Source organism: Mastomys coucha, unplaced genomic scaffold, assembly GCF_008632895.1.
Source record: "Mastomys coucha isolate ucsf_1 unplaced genomic scaffold, UCSF_Mcou_1 pScaffold9, whole genome shotgun sequence".
NCBI lineage: Eukaryota > Metazoa > Chordata > Mammalia > Rodentia > Muridae > Mastomys > Mastomys coucha.
This window is the reverse complement of record NW_022196915.1, coordinates 43,344,153-43,355,667: the sequence shown is the minus strand read 5'-3', so window position 1 is coordinate 43,355,667 and position 11,515 is coordinate 43,344,153. Positions and strand designations below refer to the sequence as shown.

General features: G+C 42.1%; 1 long non-coding RNA gene across 1 annotated transcript; it reads right to left on the bottom strand.

Moving 5' to 3' along the window:
* Positions 1-1,363: 1,363 nt before the first annotated feature.
* LOC116085233 lies at positions 1,364-2,225 on the bottom strand. The gene is made up of 2 exons (XR_004116454.1): positions 1,971-2,225; positions 1,364-1,877 (listed from the first exon to the last, which is right to left on the bottom strand). It is a non-coding gene; the product is annotated as an uncharacterized LOC116085233 (long non-coding RNA).
* Between the last annotated feature and the right edge of the window lie 9,290 nt (positions 2,226-11,515).

Sequence of the window (11,515 nt, the reverse complement as noted above, 5' to 3'; positions counted from 1 at the left end):
GGGAAACTGGGAATGGAGAAATTTGCATGTAAATAAAGAAAATATCTAAAATAAAAAAAATATATAAATTGAGCACACTGAATACCATTTTGTAATTTATAAGGTATAAGATAGACCTAACACCCGTTCCATCATTTTTGTCATTAAGATAGAACAATATCATCTGTCCTAACTTAAAAGGCTTATAATTTTACACCTGACTTATGTCCTGGCGTTAGATTGTATGCCTTCTGAAAACCATCCTCTCAAATCTGTCCTCTCAATGTAAACAGCCTGGGTTGGCTATGAGGCGCTAAGTCTTCATCCCTGACAGAAATCCAAGAATGATCAACAGTAACTGAAAATATATAGGAAGCCTAACACAGCTTCCAGAATGGAGACAAACTGTAGAGACAGCTGCCTACCTATACAGCCCCAGTAAGTCAGGAAGATGGAGCATCCGTCTTCAGCCTTCTGGCCCAGGATTATCTGACAGACCTTAGAGAAACAGGAAATTAAGGACAAGCCTATTCTGTCTCAGCAGAACTAAGCTGTCCTAACCTGTAAATTGTATCCTTTTTCTAGACAGAATTATGTCTGTAGATGAAACCAGCCAATTCTTGCCTAGTGGCTGTCTTGCCACAATTGGAGCAACTCCATTGATGCTCATTTTGTTCTTTGAAATCAAGAAAGGGAATGCTGTCAGGAGCAAACTTGTCTCAACAAGTGAATAAATAACATTAAATATCACATTCTGTGGATTCCTGACGTTTTTGAAAAACCCACTACCTATGTAAAATAATCTAGACTGTTCTCCGTTAACTACTCTCAGCCACTTCTAATTAAAATATCTGAAAACACCCTAACAATAGACTCAGAGCCATGAATTTGCTATTTGGCCCTTAATTAACAGGGTTAAACATCGCAGATCAGTTTATAATAACAGTTATAGAAGGACTGGGTCTAAGCACTGTACTTTTAAATTTTTTGTATCAATAGAAGAAACTTATAACAACGAAAACCTTGATTTTACATCAAAGTAAATTCTGTACCAACATAAGAAATTATAACTTCATCTTAGTAACAGTTAAAAAGATTTCTACCAAATGAGATTATGGCTATGCAATCAATTCTATCTATTCCTCCCTGTTCCAATTATGACCATTTCTACAATCCCTAGAGAGACAACCTATCATAACCCCTTCTAGCCCCAAAGCCCAGGGAACTGGCTCGACAACTCTTCATAACTTCTTCAAGCTGAATATAGGTGTTGAGATATTCTTAAGGGGGTAGGGGGGGAAGGTAAGGAAAATAGGAGAGTTGGTTGGCGCTTAATCACCTTTTCTAAAAATACAAAGACAAGATCTTTCTCCAAATCAGCATATCCTTGAGCTAGTAATCAGAAAACCCTTTATTTATATCTCTCCATTCCCAGAGGAATAGTATAACCACAAAACTCAAAATCACACCCATTTTGAAAACTAAAACAATCCAAAACAAATGAAACAAACTAAAATACTGTATGTGCCTATTATTAGGCCTTATCTATTTTGTCAAACAGGAATTTAACCCAAGATTCCTGTGGAGCCCTGTGGATTCCTGTGGACAGAATTTGAGTTCAGGTTGTGCCACTCTTGGTCACTGAGGGAATAGCCATAGGTGCTGGAAACTGGAATTACAGGGATAACTACTTTCATGACCAAATATAATAAATTCACTTTCTAGTTTAACAGTGGTTTTCCAAAAAATGTCTGAAACCGTGCTTGCTATTCAGAAACAGATCAATTCTTTGGCAGCTGTGGTGCTTCAGAACTGATGGGGACTAGACATCCTAACAGCTAAAGAAGGTGGTCTTTGCCTGTTCCTCCAAGAAGAATGCTGTTTCTGTGTTGATCAATCTGGGAAAATGAGAAATAAAATACAGAATTTCAGGGAACATGAGATCTCCAGTTCTGCAATTTTTGAAAACCCTATATGGAAGTGGATATTACCTTTCATAACTCCTCTTCTAGTCATTCTCCTGGTGTTATTGTTCGCTCCCTGCCTCATTAATCAAGTCAGCTACACCCCCAAACTGATGATGCCCCTAGACAGCAGGAAGCAACTTAAGAGACACGATGCTCCCATTTCCTTTTTACTATCACCTTCCCCCTCCCACTGTTTTCCTTCTTTATGATAAGAAAAAGGGAAGGATGTTGGCATCAGGGTATCAGAGCTGCAGATCAGCTCCAAACCTAGTGACATCACACATTAGTGACAGGAACCTGCATGTTTGTTGCCAAGGCAACTGCCGCACATTCCCAGAATCCACTTGGCTCACCTCCCACCTTTACCTTCCAGTGGCCATGCCACTATCAGACCCCTCTGAGCTCTCTCTCCCTCTCTTCCCCCAGCTCTTCTTCGACACCACCTTTGCCCTTTTCTCCTACAATAAACCTCATGTGGAACAGTTTTACCTCACGTGGAACTGTTTTGGCCTGGTATGGTCTGTCCAGATATAAGCCATGCTTCTAACACAACAAAGGACATCTAGTTCCTGATAACCCAAACACCACTAACTCCCAGGCTCTTCTAGTCCTCAGCTCTCCTCCTGCTACCTATCCTACTAAAACTGACAAGGCTTTCCCCCATGGCCCTCTATTCTCTGCCATCTGAGACACAGTCCTGCCATTGAATACCTCAAATAAAGGTTTCTTTCAATACACAGAATGGTCCCGTTAGGCAATTTCTTTGATTCCTTGGTTACAACATAAAAGGTTCTTGCCTGGTCATATCTATTTGGATTTCTCAATGCTTCTTGTGCTCATAGTTCATGTATGTCTTTACCCTTCTGATTATTTTCTGTTAATTGATTTAATACATTTATTGTTAGGTAGAAGCTAAGATCATAATCAGGGGTATGAGCATTTGTACCAAGATATCATAACTAGAGAAATTTATTCACTCTGTATAGGCGAACGAGGCCAAGGCACTACAGAAAGTATCTGCACTGTCTTGCTAAGAAGTAGGGTTATATAGCGTTGAGTGGAGCCTGGCTCCTAGTTCTTTATAGGGTATGTACAGGGCTGCTCCCAAAAACTTGTCAGGGCAGTTGTTAGCAGAGTTCCAAGGAGTCCTCCGCAGGTTGATTGTAGACCTGGTTCTAGGAAGCACTCTGTAGGGTAGTTGAATTTCCCTTCTTTATCCCTTAGCATGGTTCCTCAGACATATCACAGCTGAGTATCACAGTATTTTTTCACAAAGAGTTAAGGAAAGATAGTGAAGATATACTAGAGAAGCCATTTTTTAATTAACACCCTTCTGTGTTCACCTCCCAAATGTTGATATTACAAGTGTGGGCCACTATTGCTAGCCTACAAGCCAGATATTTAAATGTAGTAAAAAAAAAATAACTTGAAATATTAATTACTAACCCCCATTATGAATGAGGGGAAAAAAGCCAGGATGCTTATGAAATAAACCAAAAACTTAAAATTATTAGAACTAAGCCAGGGGTTGGTGGCGTGTGTCTTTAATACCAGCACTTGGAAGGCAGAGAAGGAGGATCTCTGAGTTCCATGCCCTCCAAGTGAGTTTAAGGACAACCTGGACTACACAGAGAAATTCTACCTCAAACAAAACAAAACAAAACAACAAAAATTAAAATAATTATAGCCAAAAGTAACTGACAAGTAACAAAAAGAAAGGGAGCCATTCTGTATATACCACAGGTGGGCATTTCTTAGAAAGGTGCTAATGGGGCTGTGACAGACTGTATTCTCAGCAATTGTGAGGTAGAGGCTGGAAGATCTGAGCTGTGATGAAATATCCATCGGAGAAGACTGCTCAGCCAGACATTTAAGCCAACACAAAGTCTTTATTAGCAGCAGCCACTACACTGGGTGTTCAGGATCCCAATGCAGTGCCTACACTTTCTTAGGGTAAGCTTTTAGGCACAAAAAAACAAAAACAAAAAAAAAAAAAAACATATTCTGGATTGTCATACTAATGTTAGTGGGAACAGTTAGCCAGAAGCAGAAGAACTACAGAAGCCAAAGCCAAGGTTAGCACATTTAGAGACTTTCCCAGAACTACGGACTTTGTTAGCTTAGGTCTTTGTTTTTGTTTTAGCAAGTGGTGCTTTCTACTTGCTGCGTTTTATGGCCTGAATGGTATTTCCATCATGGAGTCAGTAGTGCTAAGGTGAGGGAGTTGGGGTGGAGGGGCTGTTACAGAGCTGCAGTTCAGCCTGGGCCACATAGCCAACTTTTGGCCAGCATGGATTTAGTGAGAACCTATCTCATAAGTAAATGAATAAACAAACAAACAAATAATGTTTAGGATAGCAGAGGAAGGAAGATAGATTCGAGGAGAAAGTAAACTGGACTGAGGCAGTCTAGGGATCTTGATTGGGTTTGTTTTCTCTGTCAACTGTAGACTTAAAAGGCAGAGAAAATCTGTAGTGCAACATGGAGCCACAGAGAAATCTCAAGCAGTGCAGCCAGAATCAGCAGCTAAAGGAAGGCAGTTATGGGGGCTGCAAGAGCATGCACTCAGCAGTCTAGACAGACAGAGAAAAGACCCTCTGCAAGGCCGGGGACGACCAAGATGCCACACATACACACACACACACACACACACACACACACACACACACACTCATACAGACACACACAGACACACACACAGAGATACACACATGCACAGAGAGAGACACACACACATACAGACACACACACACACATAGAGACACAGGCACACACACACAGACACACACACAGAGATACACACATGCACAGAGAGAGACACACACACATACAGACACAGACACACACACACAGAGACACAGACACACACACATAGAGACACAGACACAGACACACACACAGAGACACAGACACACACACAGAGACACAGACACACACACAGGCACACACACACAGACACACACACAGAGACACACAGACACACACACAGAGACACACACATGCACTGAGAGAGACACAGACACAGACACACACACAGAGACACAGACACACACACAGAGACACAGACACACACACACAGACACACTCATACAAACACACACAGACACACAGAGACACACACATGCACTGAGAGAGACACACACACATACAGACACGCACACTCACACAGACACACACACTCACACAGACACACAGAGACACAGACACACACACACACAGAGACACACACACAGACACACAGACACACACACAGAGACACACACACAGACACACACACACACACACAGACACATACACACAGACACACACACACACAGACACACACACACACACACCCCACGGAGTTGGGGAGGGAGGGGACTTATGGGGTGGCAGTAGAAGAAACCAGTCGAAGAGAGGACAAGAAAGAGAGAGATGGAAGAGGGGAGGGGAGGGACAGGAAGGGGCAGGGCGGATTTGGAAATTGGAAAATCCAGTCTGTACTAAAGCGGGGCTGGGGACTTTAAAAGTCTCTGAAGACTCTGAAAAGCTTTCCTCTCCTAATTCAGGATTGGTCAGTTTGAAGGAAGCTAAAGTAGTTGATTGGCCCAGAGCTGTGACTGGTTTGCTAAGCAGGATTTGAATCCCTTGAGCCAGTCCATCAGCGGGGATTTCTCTTCTTATCTGTCTACTTTCCCAGTCCCTCGGGCTGAAATAACAGGAAATAATAGTGAAGGAAAACAAAGTGAATCCAGAGAAGCGAAACACTTTCTAACGTCAGTATGTGCACCCCTTCCCAGGGAACTGGGGAAGCTTTTAGTTTCCAACGCTTGTCTCTGGCTGCTGATCTGGCTTTGGGAGCAGCCATTCTCTCTGAAGTAAAAACAGGTTGGACCAGAAATGGTCCTTTCCAGGCTGGGCCTGTTTTCCTAACACGTTGGGAGGTGCTGTACTAAATTCGGTGAGAGCTTTTCAACATGAAGACCTGTCAAAGCGAGTAGTGAGTGAAGAACCACCTTCAAGCTTCACCAGCGCAGAGCCTGAGGACCCCATGGTTGGATGTCAGTCTATTGCTTTTAATTGGTGGCTGTGATTCGCTTAATTTTAAAGTAATTACTGATGAAGACCTGTTGTCAGCTATTTTCCACATAGCTCCTGTCTTGCTTTACTCACTCCTCCACAGCTGATTTCTATTTACATCTGTTCCTACCTCCAGGTACTTTAAATATCTTATAAGACTGAAACCTGGGACTGGTGAGATGGCTCAGTGAGTAAGAGCACTGACTGCTCTTCCAGATGGTCCTGAGTTCAAATCCCAGCAACCACATGCTGGCTCACAACCACCTGTAGCGAGGTCTCACGCCCTCTTCTGGTGCATCTGAAGACAGCTACAATGTACTTATTTATAATAATAAATAAATATTTGGGCCGGAGTGAGCGGGGCCACCGAGGAGCCAATTCTGATGATGCAAAAACACATAAAGGTCTTTATTATGAGCTTTCCAGCAAACTCTCTCCCACTCTCACCATCCCAGCAAGTCAGAGTGAGAGCCTAGGGGTTCAGAGTTTTTATTGTGGTTACAGCAAACTTGGGAAAATTCTGTATGGGTCAGCAAATTAATATCTTAAAAACTAAATTTCTGGTGTAACCTGCAGGAACCCAACCCAAGGGCAGACTACCTGACAAGCAGGATGGCTAGGTTATCTATTCTCTGCAGGATGTCTTAGGTTATCTCTGTGTACCTTGATCCTGCTATTGTAGCCTAGCTGTTTCTAACAGGAGGGGGAGTATCATAGGATGTTTTCCTCAGATGTGATTTTCTTCCTGGGATTCGAGGTTAGCCCCTGGTCTCACACAAAATGGAGTTTCTTCAAAAACAGGGTTGGTTGTGTTTTACAGTAAGTCATATTTCACTTCGTGGGGTATCTTCAAGTTTCATCATATTGTAACAGGGTCAGTGTTAGCATTGTCTAAACTCCACCCCACAGTTACCTGGCAACAGCCAGGTAGGCCTGACCCACTATAAAAGGGGCTGCTTGCCCCCTCCTCCCTCTCTTACTCTCTTACTCTTGCTCTCTTGCTTCTCTCTTGCCCTAGGGGCTCTTCCCTTCCCTCCCCTTCCCTATCCCTTCCTTCCTCTTTCCTCATGTTCATGGCTGGCCTCTACTTCTCTTCTCTACTCTCTCCCTCTCTCTGCCTTTCACTGCCTCTACTACCCTCTTAACTCCCCTCCCCATGTCCTGAATAAACTGGTCCCTCAGGGGTAAGGGATGCCTTGGCATGGGCCCCCTGAGACATCCCCTTCCCCCATACCTGACTACACCCCTATAGAACATATTCCCTCTCTCTCTATCTTTTTATAAACACATCAGTCAGAGTGCCTTCTTTTTTTATGGGTGCATATTGATGTATAGTATACCATGTTTTGTAAATTGATTTATCCACCATTGAATAAGAGACTCCGTCACAGCCAGAGATTTTCTTTATTTTCTAGAGACACAAGGTCTCATGTAGCCCAAGTTAGCCTCGAACTCTGTGGCTGAAGGTGACCTGGAATTCCTGAAGTTCTTTCCCCTACCTCACAAGGGCTAGAATTAGTCACAGTTTATCACCCCCAACCTTGAAAAGTTTATAATGATTGTAATTCTATCACTTCTCCACTCTCTTTTAGCTTGCTGCTGTCCATTCATTTGTAAATTTAACACCTGGAGGCTGGGACAGAAATACCACAAGATTCAAATTATCCTGGGTTACATAGTGAGCTTACCTAAAAATACAAAAACAAAAACAAAAAATGAACCTGTTTGTCTGTCTTTTTCTAAGAATTATTTATTTATGTATGTATATGAATACACTGTAGCTGTCTTCAGACACACCAGAAGAGGGCATCAGATCCCATTACAGATGGTTGTGGGCCACCATGAGGTTGCTGGGTATTGAACTCAGGACCTCTGGAAGAGCAGACAGTGCTCTTAACTGCTGAGCCATCTCTCTAACCATGCTAATAGTCTGCCATTTCGACATAGTTGTAAAGGTTTGTTGGGAGGTTGCTTTTGAGACAGGGTCTCTTGATGTATCCTGGCTGTTCTGAAAAGGGTTTGCTTTTTAATTATTCTTTACGTGTTTTTTCACTTTGAAATGTATCTTTCATGCACTCTAGAAAAATCTCAGCATTTTTTTCAATATCGCCTCAGTCGATTTCTCCTGGAATATCTAATAAAAAAATTCCAAAATTGTTTATGCCCTATCTTAACTACTAACTCTTAATTTTTGTAACATAATTTTTTGAGGAAAAATACCTTATGAGACATCTCATTATTTTGCACAGGCTTGGGCTCAGCCTTCCAGTTTCCTATCTCTGTCTCTACAAGCTTGTGCCACCATGCCTGGGGCTTATTTTGAAAAACTTATACATTTTTAATGTTTTGTTTTGTTGACACAGGATCTATGAAAACCAGGTAGGCCTTGAACTCATAATCTTCCTGTTTCACGGTCCCAAGTGCTGGTGTTATAGACATACGCCATCATCCACAGCTCCAAAAAGATTCAGAATGCAGGTCTGCTACTGCAAAGTTCAATCTGATGTAGCTATATCATACTGCCTCCTGAGTTTTACTCTTACAGAATCTTTGTGACTTTAGAAAAAAAGCTTTTTATTTGTTTTGTTTTGTTTTGTTCTTTTAAGATTTATTTGCTCTCGGTCTTAGTGCCATCTTCCTTGAAACTCCTGAGCCATGAGAGCAAAGTGGTGGAAGAAGAGAATGCACAGGCTGAAGTGCAACAGAAGAAAGATGAGGCAGAGGTCCAAGTAAACCAGCTTGTGCATCCACAAACCCTGCAGGAGCCGAAGTAAGGGATGCTGAAGGCCCAGACACTGGAACAAGTTTGTTAGACTGTACGCTGCTGTCAGTAATAAGTCTCTGTAGACCTGGAACTTCACCTTGCCAAGATTGACTGGGAAAATGACTGCCTTTCTTACAATCAAAACAGTCCTGCTGGCCCTCTGCCCTGGACCGTTGGCATTCTGGACTAGTTCTGTTCTCTCTTGTGGACAAGTATAACTTGTGTACAATGAATCCTCTTGCTGTCAGCTTTAACAAAAAAGATTTATTGGGGGCTGGCCAGATGGCTCAGCAGGTAAGAGCACCGACTGCTCTTCCGGAGGTCCTGAGTCCAAATCCCACCAACCACATGGTGGCTCACAACCACCCGTAATGAGATTTGATGCCCTCATCTGGTGTGTCTGAAGACAGCTACAGTGTAATAAATAAAGTGTAATACATACACTGTAAGACAGCTACAGTGTAATAAATAAATCTTTAAAAAAAATTATTTATTTATTATTATTATATGTAAGTATACTGTAGCTGTCTTCAGACGCTCCAGAAGAGGGCGTCAGATCTCATTACAGATGGTTGTGAGCCACCATGTGGTTGCTGGGATTTGGACTCAGGACCTCCGGAAGAGTAGTCGATGCTCTTAATTGCTGAGTCATCTCTCCAGTCCAAGTTTTGTTATTTTTGTTTTGTTTTATGAGACAGGGTCTCACTATGTAGCTCTGGTGTTCCTGGAACTCACCACATAGACTAGGTTACCCTCAAACGTACAGAAATATACCTGCCTCTGCCTACTGAGTGTTGGCAATAGAGAGCCACCAGACTCAGCTCAAACAATTCTGACATTAAATTTATGAAAGCACCAATTATCAATGATGAATAAACTTTCTTCTGGAATTTCAAAACTCTATACTTTGAATGTTCCCTCCAAAATCCATATTACTTGTTGGCTGCTGAGATTGTAAAGGGAATTGGCACCTTGAGAGACGCCTGGGTCATGAGCATTCTACTGCTTTAGGTGGACGTATGGTAAAATTCTGGGAGTTAGGTATCTATTACAGGAGTGGCTCCTTTGTGAAAGTGAGTTTCTAGAGTGTTCTGTTCCTGCCCTTGTTTTCTAGCACTTGCAACACTTCCAAGGTCCCTTATATGTCTCCCTAATGAAATGCCAGCCTGTACAAGCACTAGCCACATAAACTACGGTAGTTGTAATTTATGGTGTGTGGAACTCTTGCATAGCAGCATCAAACCGACACACTCACCACAGCAGCACACTAAAGGGACAGCATTCCTTCTTGTCATTACTAAGGAAAACATGGGAGTTTTAAATTTGAACAGTACTATTAGAGAATTGTGGAAATGGGGCTTCAGAAAATGTATGACATGTAGCTACCAAGCCTAAAAACATTTAGTCTCTCCAAACCTAGAGAGTCCTTGTGTATGAACTCAATGGACCTACAGCTTCATATTTCCAAATGTTTAAGAGAAAAGGGGACGGTTATCATCTTCAGCAGTCATGGAAATGTTACTATGATTGACACGTTTATTTTCAGTCATTGAAGACTTAAATAAAATGCTGGTGATGTTGGTAATGTCCACAGAGTAAAGAATTGTGTAACTTAAAGGCTTATTCAACTCTCCCACCAATCAACCCATCATAGAAACATGCTTTTATCATCCTTCAGAAGAGAAAAAAAGGGGAATGTGCGTTTTAAATCCTGAAAAAAAAAATCTGAGTTTCTGTAACTTTGTACATGTGCTCATGAATGTATTTGTATGTATTCACACACCTATGTGTGTAGGTAGGCAGGAAGAGCTTGTCCAGAAGAGAGCTTGGATCTCCAGGAACTGGAGTTGCTGGTAGATGGAAACTGCTACATGCAGGTACAAATCCCGTAGTCTTTACCACTCTTAACCACTGAGCCATCTCTCTATAACCTTCCACTCAGCTGCCCCCCCCCTTTTTTTGAGACAGTTAATGTATCCCAGGTCAGTTTTGAACTGATTCTGCTACCTCTGTGCCTTAAACACTGGTGCTCCATTCATGTGCTATGAGGTGTGGGATTTTGTTTTCAAATCATACCTAAGCCTAAACTAAGAAAGCAGTGGTGACATGCTTACAATCTCAATATTCCACAGGCAGAAGAAAGATCACAGAGTTCCAGGGCAGACTATGCTAGACATTGTCTTAAGAGTAGACCCATATATATACATACAACAATATATATACATATATATATATGTATATATTGTTCTTTTGTTTTTTTTTTTTTTTAAAGATTTATTATTATACATAAGTACACTGTAACCATCTTCAGATGCACCAGAAGAGGGTGTCAGATCTCATTACAGGTGGTTGTGAGCCACCATGTGGTTGCTGGGATTTGAACTCAGGAGGAGTCGGTGCTCTTACCCGCTGAGCTATCTCACCAGCCCATTCTTTTGGTTTTTGGTTTTTCAAGACAGGGTTTTTGTGTAGCCCTGGCTGTCCAGGAATTCACTGTGTAGACCAGGGTGGCCTCGAACTCACAGAGATTCAACTGCCTCTGCCTGCGAGTGTTGGAACTAAAAACATGCGCCACCAAATCCAATCAAGAGTCATATATTTTCACATATTATGTAGGAAGTACTTCAATCCAACCTAAAAGCATCAGTTGTAATCCCGCTAACAACCACCAGGGCGAGATGCACTTCTTAGGTTACAGGGAGTCCTGGAAATTTGGCATCAAGTCTTCTGGCAAAGACGTAGGTGT